This window comes from Mugil cephalus, chromosome 7 (genome assembly GCF_022458985.1).
Source record: "Mugil cephalus isolate CIBA_MC_2020 chromosome 7, CIBA_Mcephalus_1.1, whole genome shotgun sequence".
Lineage (NCBI taxonomy): Eukaryota > Metazoa > Chordata > Actinopteri > Mugiliformes > Mugilidae > Mugil > Mugil cephalus.
In genome coordinates, this window is record NC_061776.1 from 13,782,793 (window position 1) to 13,796,955 (window position 14,163).

The 14,163-nt window shown below is 45.5% G+C and overlaps 1 protein-coding gene across 1 annotated transcript in view; it reads right to left on the bottom strand.

Annotated features, from left to right (window-relative positions):
• The window catches only part of agap3 (ArfGAP with GTPase domain, ankyrin repeat and PH domain 3), a 114,713-nt gene that overhangs the window by 74,316 nt on the left and 26,234 nt on the right, over window positions 1-14,163 (bottom strand). The window lies entirely within an intron of this gene.

The following is a 14,163-nucleotide window of genomic DNA, read 5'->3' on the forward strand; positions in this document are numbered from 1 at the left end:
GGTCCAAACGTTTCCCAGCAGAACACTGAATAGCCACAAGGTGGTATTTACTTCTCCTGTCAGTGGTTTTAATGTTGTGGCTGATCAGTGTGTGTCAAATTATTGTTCATTTGCGGTAGTTATTGTAGAGACACGCACAAAGCTCAAAACATGAGTCAAGAGCGTCCATATGCACTAAAGTAAACGTCCCGGCTGCCCTGTTAGCACCAGTGAAAGAAACAACTGATCAAAGGTTCATACAACAACAACGGCCATTATTGAGGAAAAACTGTAAAACCACATTTCATGTATCAACACGAACACTTCACTTATGAGCCACATGCTGATTCATGATGTTAATACACGCGGCCTAAGCACATTTACTCGTTTAATTCAGTTAAATCTCGCTTAAGAATTAGTTATTAATCAGTTCGGTGACAGCTGAATATCAGAACTTCTTAAAAAGCTTTCACTACTAATACTGGGGCAGGGCTCAGGTGTTCACACTGTGAAAGGAATGCGGTCACATGTGGACCATCTCCCAATGTCCCAAGTCGTCCCAAGTTTGCCGTGGGTGTGTTCACACCTGCATTCAAAGATGGTCACTCAGGATTCAAGCTAATACCAGATCTGAACAGGGCAACGATTTAAACCAAATAAGACCAAGAGAGGTTCATTCAAATTTGATTATCATATATTATTATATTATTTTGCTGGGAAAAGTCATTGCAATCCCTAGTTAGATTGCGTGAGTTTTTACAGTATGACTAAGTATATACACATTTCCTGAAGGAGGCAGTCACACATCACTAACACTGACTACGTTAATATTTCCTAATGCAAAAAGTTCTAAACTTTCAAGTTGAAACAGCCTGACTCAAATTCTGCACACTCCTACTGTAAAGCTGGGGTTAGCGAGAGGCTGAGCTGGAGTTCACAGCAACGTCAGTTACCTTCAGGGATTTAGCAATTTTACGGGCTGCGTTAACTTTCGAATACTTTATTAGAGGGAAGCGAGGAGGACGGGGCAACGCGTGAACAGCAGACATGACAGACAGCGCTGGTGTGTTTTTTTTTTTTTATAAGGACGCAGACACTATGCGCGACAAATGCTGGTGTCGTCTAGCAGACTGCATGATGCATCCGAGCCACACGAGTAAAGCTTGCTAACCCCTCGCCAGCGTTCGAACGTGAGTCAGCGCGAGGAAGGCAGCCATGTGCACATATGCGCACCCTTTCATGAGGATGGTTTACTTCCTCTGACAGAACAGGGTAGGAAGCAGTGAGTGACGGTGGCTTCCTGGGTTATAAGGCTGATGCAGCGGAACACTGCCCAGTTTTCTCGTCTTTCTTTTTGTATTTTTTATTTTTTTTTGCCAATAAGGCGGCGATGACCTCATTCACGCGCGCTCCACAGCAGCAGCACGACTCACACCTGCAACAAGTGCTCACCAGTGACACGCAAACGTGAAAACCACTACTTTCTCAAAGCGCACCGACACGAATTTGTCATCGGCGTTATTCAGAAGTGTTCGGCGAGAACTCCGCGTGACGGATCGGTGTCGGCGCTCGCTGCGGTGACTCACCGAGGTTTAATGAGAGCAAAAATGTTCGTGGCTCTTCAGAAGTGTTGGTGCCGTGTTTCAAATATAGCCACATGCAAACAAGTGAATGAGATACCATCCGGGGGGGGGGATACTCCTCCCTCAACTGATAAGATGTCCGGCCCCATTGGAAACAGTGATCAGCGCCACCAGCCAAAGACCAGGCACATGAATCGTTAATCAATCCTATACAGGATTCTACCCGAGGCTTTTTAGAACATCAGGTGACTCCTGAAGCCGTATTTCCCTGGCTGCTCATGCAAGATGCTTGCCGGTCACTTGCTGCGTTATTTTAGGTCAAATGAGAGCATTAGACGTTGAGGATGTCGTACTGCAGGCTGCTTTGTGTTCGAATGATAAAAATACAGAACACTGTAAGACTGGTTATTGCAGTTTCCCAGGGGACCGCTCATTAAAGCATCGCAAAAAAAAGGCTTTGTACAAATACATCAAGACGAGCAAAATTAGGTCACTCCAGTGCGTCTGTACTTAGTGGAGTATGTTCTCCAGCTCCGATAGGATCAGAATTATTCAAATGTATTTTAAAGTATTGGGCTCCCTTCTCTGTCGATAGATTTCAGAGATATGGTAACCGCTGAGCAACTTAGCGAAGCTTTCATTACGACGTGGGCGGCGCAGTGGTGTGGTGCAGTGGTTAGCACTCGCAGCAAGAAGGCTCTGGGTTCTAATCCACCGGCTAAACTGGCCCTGTCACACTGTCCAAAGACAAGCTTGTTAGGTTGACTGATGGTTGTTACAGAAAATGAACAGGAGAAGTAAATAACACTGACCGACTTGTTACGGTTCAGTGATCTGCTGGGAAACTTTTGGACCTGGCCTTCATTCGTGTCGATGTTACTTAGACATGTAGCACCCACCTAGACCAGACCAGGTAGCCCCGACCCATAGCAATGATAGTCCTTGATGACACTCCAGAAGCCTGACACAGGCATACAAACATGCTTTAGGAACGACTCAAAAAACATGAAGAACAGCACAAGGTGTTGACCTGGCCTCCAAAGTCACTAGATCCCAAACTGATCCAAGTATCTGTGAGATGCACTAGAACAAGCCTGATCCACAGAGACCCCTACCCTCAACCTACAGGACCCAAAGGACCCTACTAACAACATCCTGACCCAACATGAGTCCCAACTGTATTGGAGGCAAAAGGGAAACCTACACAATACTAGGAAGGTGGTCATAATGTTAAGCCTGATCGGTGTGACCCTGACTAACAACATTCTGTTGTTCAGATACCCTCAATAGGCCCATGTCCATTCTCTGATGAGTCAGAACTATATTGGAGGCACAAAGGAGACTAGAGATGGGCATTGGCAACCGGTTCCAACTGGTTCAATCCATCGAGATCATTAGCCTTCATGCTAATCAATTCCCCTTATCGATACTTTTTGTGCCGAATCTTTACATCCCAGTCCAGAAGGTGGCGGTAATGCACCTAAAAGTTGTTTGCCAAGCGCCATAAAATGAAAGAAGAAGAAACATCATTCACATCACGTGACGTCAAGGAAGACGCGTTGGCAGAGAGGTAGATCCACAGTGCGGCTTCACTTCACTAAAAGGGACTGATTGGTCATAATGTTATGCCTGATCCGTGTATGCACACAGAAAATCGAGCAGTTAAAGTTATTGATGATTTGAATAATGTTACAGTGGTGAAATTGTACATGTGAAGCTAAAGCCAATTTTCTTTGTGTTATGACGGAAAACTGCAGTATTTGTGGTTAATTTGACAAACCAGGCATTTTTAGAATGTTATTTCAGAAGCATCCAGAAAACAATAATTCAGCCTTCCAACCATGTCAATTACTGAGGCCGACTGACAAAATAACGTAGTGTTATTGTTAAGATTTCTCCTTTACTTAATTCAACACTTGACGTGAGGTTTCATAACACCCAGGTGTTCCCTGGCTGACTACGCTGACGTAACTACAAGACAAATAAGTGAAAAAAAAATAATAAAAAATTAAAGCTTTGTGCCTTTATCTTTACGGAGGAAGACTGTGAATAAATTATCACCGTGAACTCCAAGTGTCAGCAGCCATGGGGGAGTTCCCCTGGGTGTGACTATTCAGTTCTCTGTGGCACAATTAACACATCGTGGTGGCTCCCCATTCCATTAAAAACTACAAATCAAGAACGAAGCATTAGGCTAATATTCTCATTAACAAAGGAGAGGGCGCTTTAGAGACAAAACCTGAGAGAAGACGATTCTCTTCTTCTTCTTCTTCCTAAAAAATGTATGCGGCTATCCCCCAAATGGTGTTGTGAAAATCAGACACAGAATAAACAAACAGTTTGGAGGACAATCGGTGCCTCCGTGCACGCTAGAGCACATGTAGCTGCACAACACACACACACACAATGAAAATATGCAAACAAATGCTTTTGATTCCCCCCCCAAACACCCAGGTGATTACGCGGCATCGGTAATTACACAATGACCTGCCAATTTTTCAGAAAGACGTAAATTTACCAGACCCCGACTCCTGCCCTCCCCTTTGTGAACCGAATTAATGTCTGCAAATGAATAAGTCGAGGGATTTGCGCACAGGCGCAGAAGGGCTACAGACGGCAAGGAAAGTTTATGATAATTACGCTTGCAGTAGTGGCATTGAGCGTGGGCGTAGAGCTTTTTAAAATTCAGCTGCACTAGCGACGAGCATACGTCACTATTGCTCCACTGCAGAGAAAATGATAGGTTCGAGGACGTCTGTGGGAGGCTGTGAAAAAATTCCAGACGCTTCTGTCTCCAAAATTCAGGTTTTGTGAGAGAGCTTGTACATTTGTTTAGCGTGTGTGCGAGAGAAAGACAGAGATGGGCAGTGTAAAAAAACTGAATGGGAGGGTGACAGTGACAGAGCGTGTATTAGTTACGTAACGTACGCGGAGCGCGGTGCGCCCTTATTAAAATGTTCAACAGCCAAGAAGCTCACTCCTCATCTTCCCGTTTCCCTTTGACAGACAACAATCCATAACACAAAGCACCAGGGTGTCTTCATGTGTACTGCACATGCATGGGTGGACGAACGGGTGGGAAGCTTGACTTTTTGACTCCTGCCTCACGCAACCATCACAACCGCGGTGTGTCACGTGACTCAAGGTGCAGAGGACTGTGGGTGAGGTTTTGTGGACGAAGAGGAAGAACGCAACGGCAGAAAAGATCATCTGCTAACTGGGAACGGGGAGGGAAACACAGAAGTGCTGGTTTGTAGGAGATGACAAAATGACCACAGAGAGAACGTAGGAGGAAGCTGTGGAGAGATTTTTTTTTCTTTTGTGTGCGTGTGTGGGCTGGTGGCTCCCAGTCCTCCTCCTCCTCTACACATTAGTTTGCAAACCCCCGCTTATTCTGGTGTCATCTTTTAAAACTTGCTCTTACGCTCACTTTTATGGAGCAGCTTTGACGTCGGAATGCGTTCCGTGATCTCCGCTGCGCAGGTGCACAGGTGGTAAAAGCAGCATTATTTAGGATAAGGTTGCACGAAGACAATCCTCGAATGCGCGAAGGAGCATCAACTACAATCCACCAAAAATAATGATGTCCAAATCTCTACACAGCAACCGATTAAAGGAAGTTAGAGGTATGACACCGATGTCTATGAGATACAGTTTAAAGTGAGAGAAATCTCTTTAATCAGGCTTTTTGAGAGCTTCACATACTTCCATTAACTTCACCGGTATTCGCTGCCTCCAAGCAATCACATAACCCGCATCATCCCTTTTCCTCCCGTTTCCTTCATCTAGTAGCGGCAACATGTAATTTGTCATGCACCACCTGGCTTTCATTCTTGCATCTCACCGGATCCCGTGTAGAATAAATGGATCTGCCGATCACAGCGTCAGTCGAGCACACATCGACATCATCTTGCCATACAACAGTACATTCACTTTCTCCTTGGCCCAAGGTAGCAATGACGCCCGACATACTGACATGAACCGTCGCGATCATGTCAAGGGTGTTGTGTTTCTTTCTGCTACACTTTATTCCGTGCAACATTATAGATTTCCACTATACTGCCCAAGAATTTTCTTTACTCTTCTCCTTTTTTTGTGCTTTCAGGGTTTTTCTTCCCATGCTGTTCCGGCAAAAAAAAAAAAAAAAAAGCACCAAGAATAGCGACACATTTGGACACATGCTCCCATGTAATTTCCCACGCCTTTTGTCTCCGTTGCTGCGCCACCCATACATGCAGAGACAATAAAGCGGGAGCTTCTTTATGTAGGTGACAACGACATTTTTTTTTCCCAAAGAAGTTGGGAGGAATACAGTCATTCTTACACCCCGCCGGTGCTAATGGCATGCAAACCCCGTGGAGCGGGCAGGCGCCGGCTGATCGGAGCTCACGGAACCCAGGGTTACAAATTAACGACTCAGTTGCTTTAAATTCAGAGGGGTGCATATGCAATCTGTTTTGATCAGATAATGGCTCCGGGGAGGTGACACACCGTCAGTTCTGGATTCAGCATAGGATTAATTGTTGTTACGCTCATTTAATAGGCATATATTTGACTGATGAGAGCCTCAAAACTTTAGTCTGTGAAAAAAAACCTGCGAGACGAGCGCCGTACGATCACTTTTCGGAATGAGAACGCACCCTCGGTCAGAAGAGGCAGACACGGGGGGCTTAGTTCCAGCTCGGTCACCATACACAGCGGCTTAAGGACGGAGAAGCCGCGGCTGGAGAGGCCAGGACAAACATCATCAGCGTCGCAGTCGGCGAAGTTTCCTTGACAGCTCTATTTGCCACAGTCGGTGCGGAGCTGTTGCATTATACACTCCTCGTGACAATTCCAGGTGCCCTCAGCATTAACGACACATCATCCTGTCCCTGCCAGGTACATCGGAGGAGGAAACATTTCATCATGCCCGTTGCTTCAGTCCAGAACGATGTGGGCATGAGCGGCAGGTCAAGATGAGCCAGAAAATATGACTGATTAAAGCAGACGCGGAGACAATGAGTAATGGAGCCCAACTACCAGGCCCCTGCAATTTTGCATTAGAGAAACGAGGCCTGCCGGAGGGCCTCTGTTCTAATGTCTGAAAATGATGGCGGAAAAAACAGAGTGAAAAACACATACAGCAGCTTGGCATATACACAAATGCACACATAAGCTCACCAGCATTTTTTTCCCCCCCTTTTGCCAACTTCAACGTTAAACGTGAGGAGATCAAAACTGCTGATCAGAACATCCAGCTCTCTGCAGGGCACCACACTGTGCTGAACACGCAGGTTCTCTGCCTCCATCTGATATTTTACTGCGAAGCCTTTGTCAGGTTTTGACACTTACTAGATGAAACTGAAACATATCAAAACATAACTAAGGGCTATTAGCTATCAAACCCCCCCTCAAATGAAAGGCACCTTTAAAAATCACACAAAATCAGCAAAACCAGAAGCACGCACAAAAAAAAAAACGAGATGAGCCGCTTGTTCGATAAAACGCGACGGGGGGGCGAGACATCATGCGAAGCGACAAGTGTGGTGATGTATTCAGCCTGAAGGGAAAGTAGAAAAATGTACTTGGAATTTGTATTAACCGATATCCATCTAAACTCTTTTCACCACAGAGCGATCAGCTCGTCTTCCCGACCAGAGGGTTGAATTCTTTCAAATGCTGACAAGCCATCTTTATTAGACAAGGGGGAGTTCTCCCTCCTGGAAGAAGTGTCAGACTCCAGTCAACTTAATGGGCGGCACATATCTCCTCCACCGAGGGGATTCATTTAATAACTTCCGCTGCTTTGCGGGGAGCGTCCGAGCAGGCGGCCGGAAACGCGAGCGCAGCCCCGAGACCCGGGAGCATGCGATGCAGTCGCCGCTGTCTCCCTGCTTTGCGTCATGAGATGTCAAAATTTCTGACCATCCATGTGCACCCACTCCACTAACTGAGCAGTTTGATGCACATTTCAGCATCTTTCCACCTGGAACGAATTATCGGGAGCCAAGAAAATTGCATCTAAATTGCAAGAAAAGGGCATTTAATGAGCAAGAGTGAGATGTGCTGCACTCGAGAGGCTGATGCGCCACGGTTTATATATTTCATTTAGCAGAGGCCTCTTGAATGCATTTAATGAGAAGTATCTCGTATGCAGAGCATGCACACTGTACATTATTATTCAACATTAGGGCCTCATTGAGATTTGAAGTGTCATAACCTCCTACACTTACAATCCATGCTAACTTTTCAGCTATTCATTTTTTTGTCCGGCCACTAAGGTTTAATGGGTTTGCATATTACACGCACGCACACACACACACACACACACACACACACACACACACACTCCCCACCTGAACTCTATACCGTCCCTTGTGTACTCCAAAGTGAAATAAGCAGGCTAATGAGCTGAGGACTTTGGCTTGGTCTACTGGAAAACAAACCTTAGCAGAGCAATGACACAAGAATGTGATCTCCTTCTGGTTCTGGTTCTGGTTCTCCTCCTCCTCCTCCTCTCTCCTTCCGCGTCTCTTCATCCTCAATCCCATCCGCCCACATTCCTCCACCCTCCCTCCCCGTGCCGGCTGAACACTGCATCAGCAGCATCCCCCAGAAGAAGGGAGAACTGCTCTTTAACTACACCGCCGCGAATACCTGCCACTTCACGACCGCCGAGATGCATCAGCCTCATCTGCACCCGCGCCACCCTCTGGGAAGGCGCGACTCTTTAATCTGATTCTCTCAGTTACGTAACCCCCGCGTGATAAATAGCTGCAGACACCGCAAGATTAATGAAATCCAGGGGAAGCCCCCCCACACCGCCCGATCTACGGCACCGGGAGGAAGACAACGGGCTCTGCTATTTTTACTCAGGCATCTCCATAGGTACTATAGTTTCCGAGGTCACATGGCTTGCCCACCCCTGAGAGAGACACAGTGCTGCAGTGCACTATTTCTGGGCTCCTGGCAGGAGGAGACAGGTGTGAGAGCTTGCGGAGAGAGAAACCTGCTGAAAGGTGCTACAGCACTCCACCGCTACAGGGCTGGAAGGTGGAAATGTACTGTATGGTGCAAAAAAAAAAAAAAAAAAAAAAATAGCCGGGATCCCGAGCGTCCCTCGTGGTTTCGGTGTGACGGAGGTAGTTTTAGCAGCAGCCAGTCAAGGTCAGTGTGCAGGGATTGAGAAGGTGAAGGCGCTCCGAGCTTCGCCGTTGTTTCTGACTGATGGGCCCTTTGTCTGTAACCGAGTCTGAACCGACTGCCTTGGCCGACTGCTGCTGCATGCCAATGAGATCAGCACAGCCGCAGTGTCAGTTTTTTTGCGCCTCATCATAGTGACAGCTGCAGGATGGGCAGCGTTACGGCGGCGTCGGGCTCCCTTTCCTAGAACTTCATTTGACCAGTGAGGCAGAGGACGAAAAAAATGAAAAACGAGCCAATAAATGAAGTACGTCACAAAGAGCTAGACGTCAGGAACTGAGAAGACTTTTAGGGTAACGCATCACAAGCGGCTCAAAGGATGGTATCCCGAATAAATTATCTGAAGGTCAGTTATGAAATAACTGAGTGTGTTGAATTAAAAACCAAACTGGACACACAGCACACTGATTAACGAGTCAGGGCTTCGGCTCTCAGTCTTCCTGGCTGCTCAAAAAGCGAGCAGTGTCTACTTGTTGTGACCAGCTGTTGTGTAGCAGACAAGTGTAACAAATGTTTTCTCCAACTTGATAATCCTCTCTCAGATTCTTCAAACTGTCCTTTGTTAGAGTCCAGAAAAAACAAGCTCGGGAACCACCGACTCTTGTGCGACTTAAAGGCGTCAGTTAAATTCTCTCACATCTCCTGGACGGCGGTGGATACACGCAAGATGAGCATCCAAAATATAGTTGTTGTTTTTTTTTGTATTCGTTTGCAGAAGCAAAAATGTCTTTGTTTCTATGAGGCAAAAAACCCTTCCAGAAGGATGGGGTCTTGACATTTGGGACATTTCGAGAAGTGATGTAACAGGAAAGAAAACATAATCAAAACTGAATGTGCTCCACTGAGATGATCACAGGCAGCGGTGTTAAAAAAAATAAAACAGGTTCCCCCCCCAAGAAGTGTTTAACACAGCGGCCCCGTCCTTTGATGCTCTTCCTTTGTGTTAGTATGCAGCAGACTACATAATGGACTGGGTACCATTAACCAGGATCAAACAGATGATTCAAGTCGCTGCAAGCCAATAAAACCGCAGACGATCTAATTGAAAACAAATACGTTTTCGTGCGAATTCCCACGAGTGATGGGAAGAATGACACCCATTGAGATTTTTAGATAGAGCGTATTTGATCACAATTAGCTCGCCGTCGGCCGGACGTCTGCACGCACGCGCGCGCAGGTGACACCGCCGCTCTAGTCTGCAGCAGCGCTGAGGCGAAGTGCATGTAGTGCGTTAATTCAATAAGGGGGGGATCTTGTCAGAGTCCACTGCAAATACAAGTCTTTCTATTCAACGTGCATTTAAAAAGCACAAAACCCCCTTGTAAATGTGAATAAACCCCCCTCCAGCAGTGTATGGGTGTGAGACAACTCAAACATTACAAGGAAACAAGGTACTGTATATGTTGTCAATCTCTATGCTAATTTCCCCGCTACTCAACTGGCAAATTATCATCCACGAGCAAACCGTCTAAGGAGGTAAATACATGTTTGCTCGTGGAATACTTGACAGATAAGCAGCTGCTCTCCGGGTCGGGGCATGATTTGTGCCGGCTTTCGACGTTTCTCGGCGCTAAGTAGACTTTGCCTCGAATGCTCACACCAAAAAAAAGTCTTGAGACGTTCGTCAAGGAGGAAACACCGCAGAGGGCCCGCAACTCGCGCCGAGCACGCACTCGCTGGGATCCTTCGGGGCGCCGACTCCGGATAAACTCTCTCGGCGATTCTGAAGTCTGTTCTAATAATAAAAATTATGTGGGAGAAGGACGGCTAATTATCCTCTTCACGTGTAAATAGCTGTTCAGTCCCCTGTAATCCCGTCTCCATATCTGCTGACGGTCCAGCAGTGACTCATGTTGCAACGGATCTGAGGCCTCGAGAAACCCTCCGTCTACCAAGGTAATCACAAGTTTCAGCTTACTCGCTCAAAAGTGACGCCACGGGGCGCCTTCGGGAAGGTTAGCAATAAAAACTTATTTCGCGCCTTATTAACAGAGAAAACCTTTGCGTGCACTTCAAAGCGGCCCGCGTTCAGGCGAGTAGCGCCAATGTTTAGATTTGTTTCCATGTGCTGCTGTTCTAATTGATTCCTTCGCTCGGCTGGTGCCGCTTTGCCACTTCTCCGTGAGCATCTGTGTCATCAAACACACAAACACACACACAGGAGCTTGGGACAAAGTCACATCACAGCCACTTGGAGCGAAGACGCCTGTCACATCAGCTGTGACCGAGACGCTTGGGAGCTCTGGAAGAAAAGGACAGCTCCCTCTGAACCGCAAACAGGTTGTATACACACACACTCGACTTTGTTATTATTTATTTTTTTAATATTGTCAAGAAACATTGCTAAATTCAAAGGTTATTTCCAACAATGGAACTGAGTTCTCGCACTGCCCCTGAAGGGGGCCGCCGCAACACATCCTAATCTGACTTCAGCAAACTGCTTTGACACAATAAACGAAAAGAGATTCATCTAAATCCCAACATAAGCTCTGCCCACGTCGCGCGTAGACACAACAGGACACCTTCTATTTCTGCTCCCCTCCTCCCCCCACAGGTGCTCACGGGTAAAGCCGCTCTCCTGCAATCTCTTCGGTTACATACAGTTTGCCTACTTTGCTGCTCTGTTAGATGAAATGTGTAAAACAAAGGTCAAAAAAACGTCTCTCCTGTTGTGTATGTGATGGCAGACCATCACCACAGGGGGTCGCTGTTGCTGCATAAAAAATATAGTAAACGCATGTGGACGCACAAGGATAAAAAAAAAAAAAACATTTACTTCCTGTACTAAAAAAAAAAAAAAAAAAAAATGAACAGATTTTTCAATATGCAACGATACTTCCTGCTTGTTTACCCTTTTAAAGGAGGACTGGGGTATTTTCATGTTTCAATATCATGTGCACACAGTTCAACGGCAAGAACATACAGAAAAACTACGTGCACGACTCAACCGTGAAATGTGCCAGGTTGTGCTCACTGTGGACAATCCAGCACCAGCGTGCACTGAGAGGTTGGAAGACGGATATTACATAAGAAGCTCATCAGTGGGGTAGTGGCCCACGCACTCCGCATCCTCAGCGGAATCTCTCACTGTTGATCGGCCTCTCACTCAAAGTAAGAACAAAATGGCTGAGGTGATTTGCCTGAGGGGAGTAATGCAGCAGAGATGCTGGAACTGGATGTGTATAATTAGCTATTAAGAAGCCGCCGCTCGATGCAAATGGACCAGGCGGCTGCGTGACTGAGGGGGGACGGTAGTCCCCATAAGCTCCACATATTTACCCACAAGATCAAATGGGAATGCTAATTAGGGTCTTATTGCAAAACAAATATTATTCATGAGCCACGATGTGAACATACCTATGGAAATCGCTGCTGTTGTCTTTTTTAGGTTAAGCCACTAAGAGTGCCACTTACATAACCTGTAAACAGGCGGCAGAGCGTGGTCAGTCTTCACCGTGATTAAAGTGCATACTAATACACAAGAAGAAACACAAGATCCTTGACCTTTAACAGGAGGCGGCATTTTTTCCTTTATACAGTATTTTTCTTATGATTCACACTTTCTGGTGTGCTTCGGAGAGGGAACGCGCACGGCGGAAACAATTTAAGCTTGGTTACACGTCGAGACCAGCAACTAGTGACGATTTCAACCAGTGACGATTTCAACAGACCTGAATAATCGTTTTTCTCAAGTGAAAATGCCACAGATTTGTTGGTTGGAGGTTCTCCAATGCGTCCCCCAACTAGAGCTGCAACAGTTAAATGACTGGTTAACATTGGTGAGAAAAAATATCGATACGGCAATACATTGCGATACTTTTTCTTGCGATACAGTATCGATTTTGAATGTCTTAATTTTCAAATAAACTGAAAAACCCATGTTTAGGGCCATGAACAACTTCCACAGTGCAATAAACTGGAAATGGATCATTTGTATTAATATTGTTTTTTGACTCAGTTTGTCCAATGGATTTTCATGGTCATCTGTTGTATTATATATATATATATATATATATATATATATATATATATATATATATATATACATATATACATATATATATATATTTACATGTGTGTATATAATATATACAATGTGTATTTTAAGGTGCATTTAAAATTTATCAATGAACCATGCAGAATATTGCAATATCTTACAATATCATAATATCGCAATAATGCATCACATCGTATCTCAAGTATCGCGATACGCATCGTATTGTGACTCAAGTATCGTGATACGTATCGTATCTCAAGTATCGTGATACGCATTGTATCATGAAGTCCTTGTCCATTACCAACCCCTAGTGATTAGTCAATCAATTAAAAAACTAATCAGATTGTATTTTCTGTGTTGTAAAAGGTTGTCTTCTTAAGTGCTTCTCAAATATCAAGATTTTGATTTGATATAAGATTTTATATACTGGATATAAAGATCATTTCAATATTTCATCTTGTGAGAGCTTATATGGGTATCTTTTAACCTTATTTTCCATCATTGTATAAACTAATTTGTAATTAATTAATGGGAACATACTGATTGTGATGATGTCAAGAAGCTGCAGCTAACAAAACACATTTGGGTTTCTTATACCAAAAGTAGCTCAGCTCACCACAAACATGTCTGATGTTAAAAGCCACATACTGAAGCATGACCTTTTAAACAGAAATCTGAAACTGTGGCTGCAGAGGAGGGCTCTCTGCTTGTGATGTTTTCACAAACCGCTGTCGGCGTCCAGCTGCGGCGCGGCACAAAGGCAAAATGTGCGCGGACTCCCAACATGTCAGGTTGTTGTGACCCTCCTCATTTCCCAGCAGATGGGCGAGGGTCAACATCACTGTCGGATCCCCAGCGCTGAGCCCCCATGCGGCGTGCGCTGCGTGCCAATCGCCTGCCTCCGCTCTCACCGGCCCACAAACCCCTGTTGACTCCACGCCCACTTGCCCGAGCATCGCATCCAGGCGAACCAGTTGCCTAGGCAACCCCCAAAGCCCTCGCGCCTGTTTAAGTGTCAAGACAAATTCTGTTTTACATTTCGTCGTTCGTTTTCCATTCACCCGTCCATTCATGATTTTATTTCCGCATCTGCCCATGTCTTTCTGCGAGCAAACGCTGCAGACTCCGGATGAAAGCGCAAAAATCTGACAGAGGAAACTGGGGAAGCAGACACCAAGACGCTGCTTTGTATCAGGCCTGGTGTGACGCGAACTGAAAAATGCTGCCAGCCTTTAGTTCCCATAAAGTAGGGCAATGGGAAGGGAAAAAAAAAATAAATAAAAATGAGCGAGATCTTCAAATAGCTCGGATGGAGGAGCGTAATTTGAATTCAAGTCACTGTGTGTCGTCTGCGCATCAAACATCAAAGTGATTTATACGTGAGACAATGGAGCCAAAGTCATGATCGTGATGGGTTAT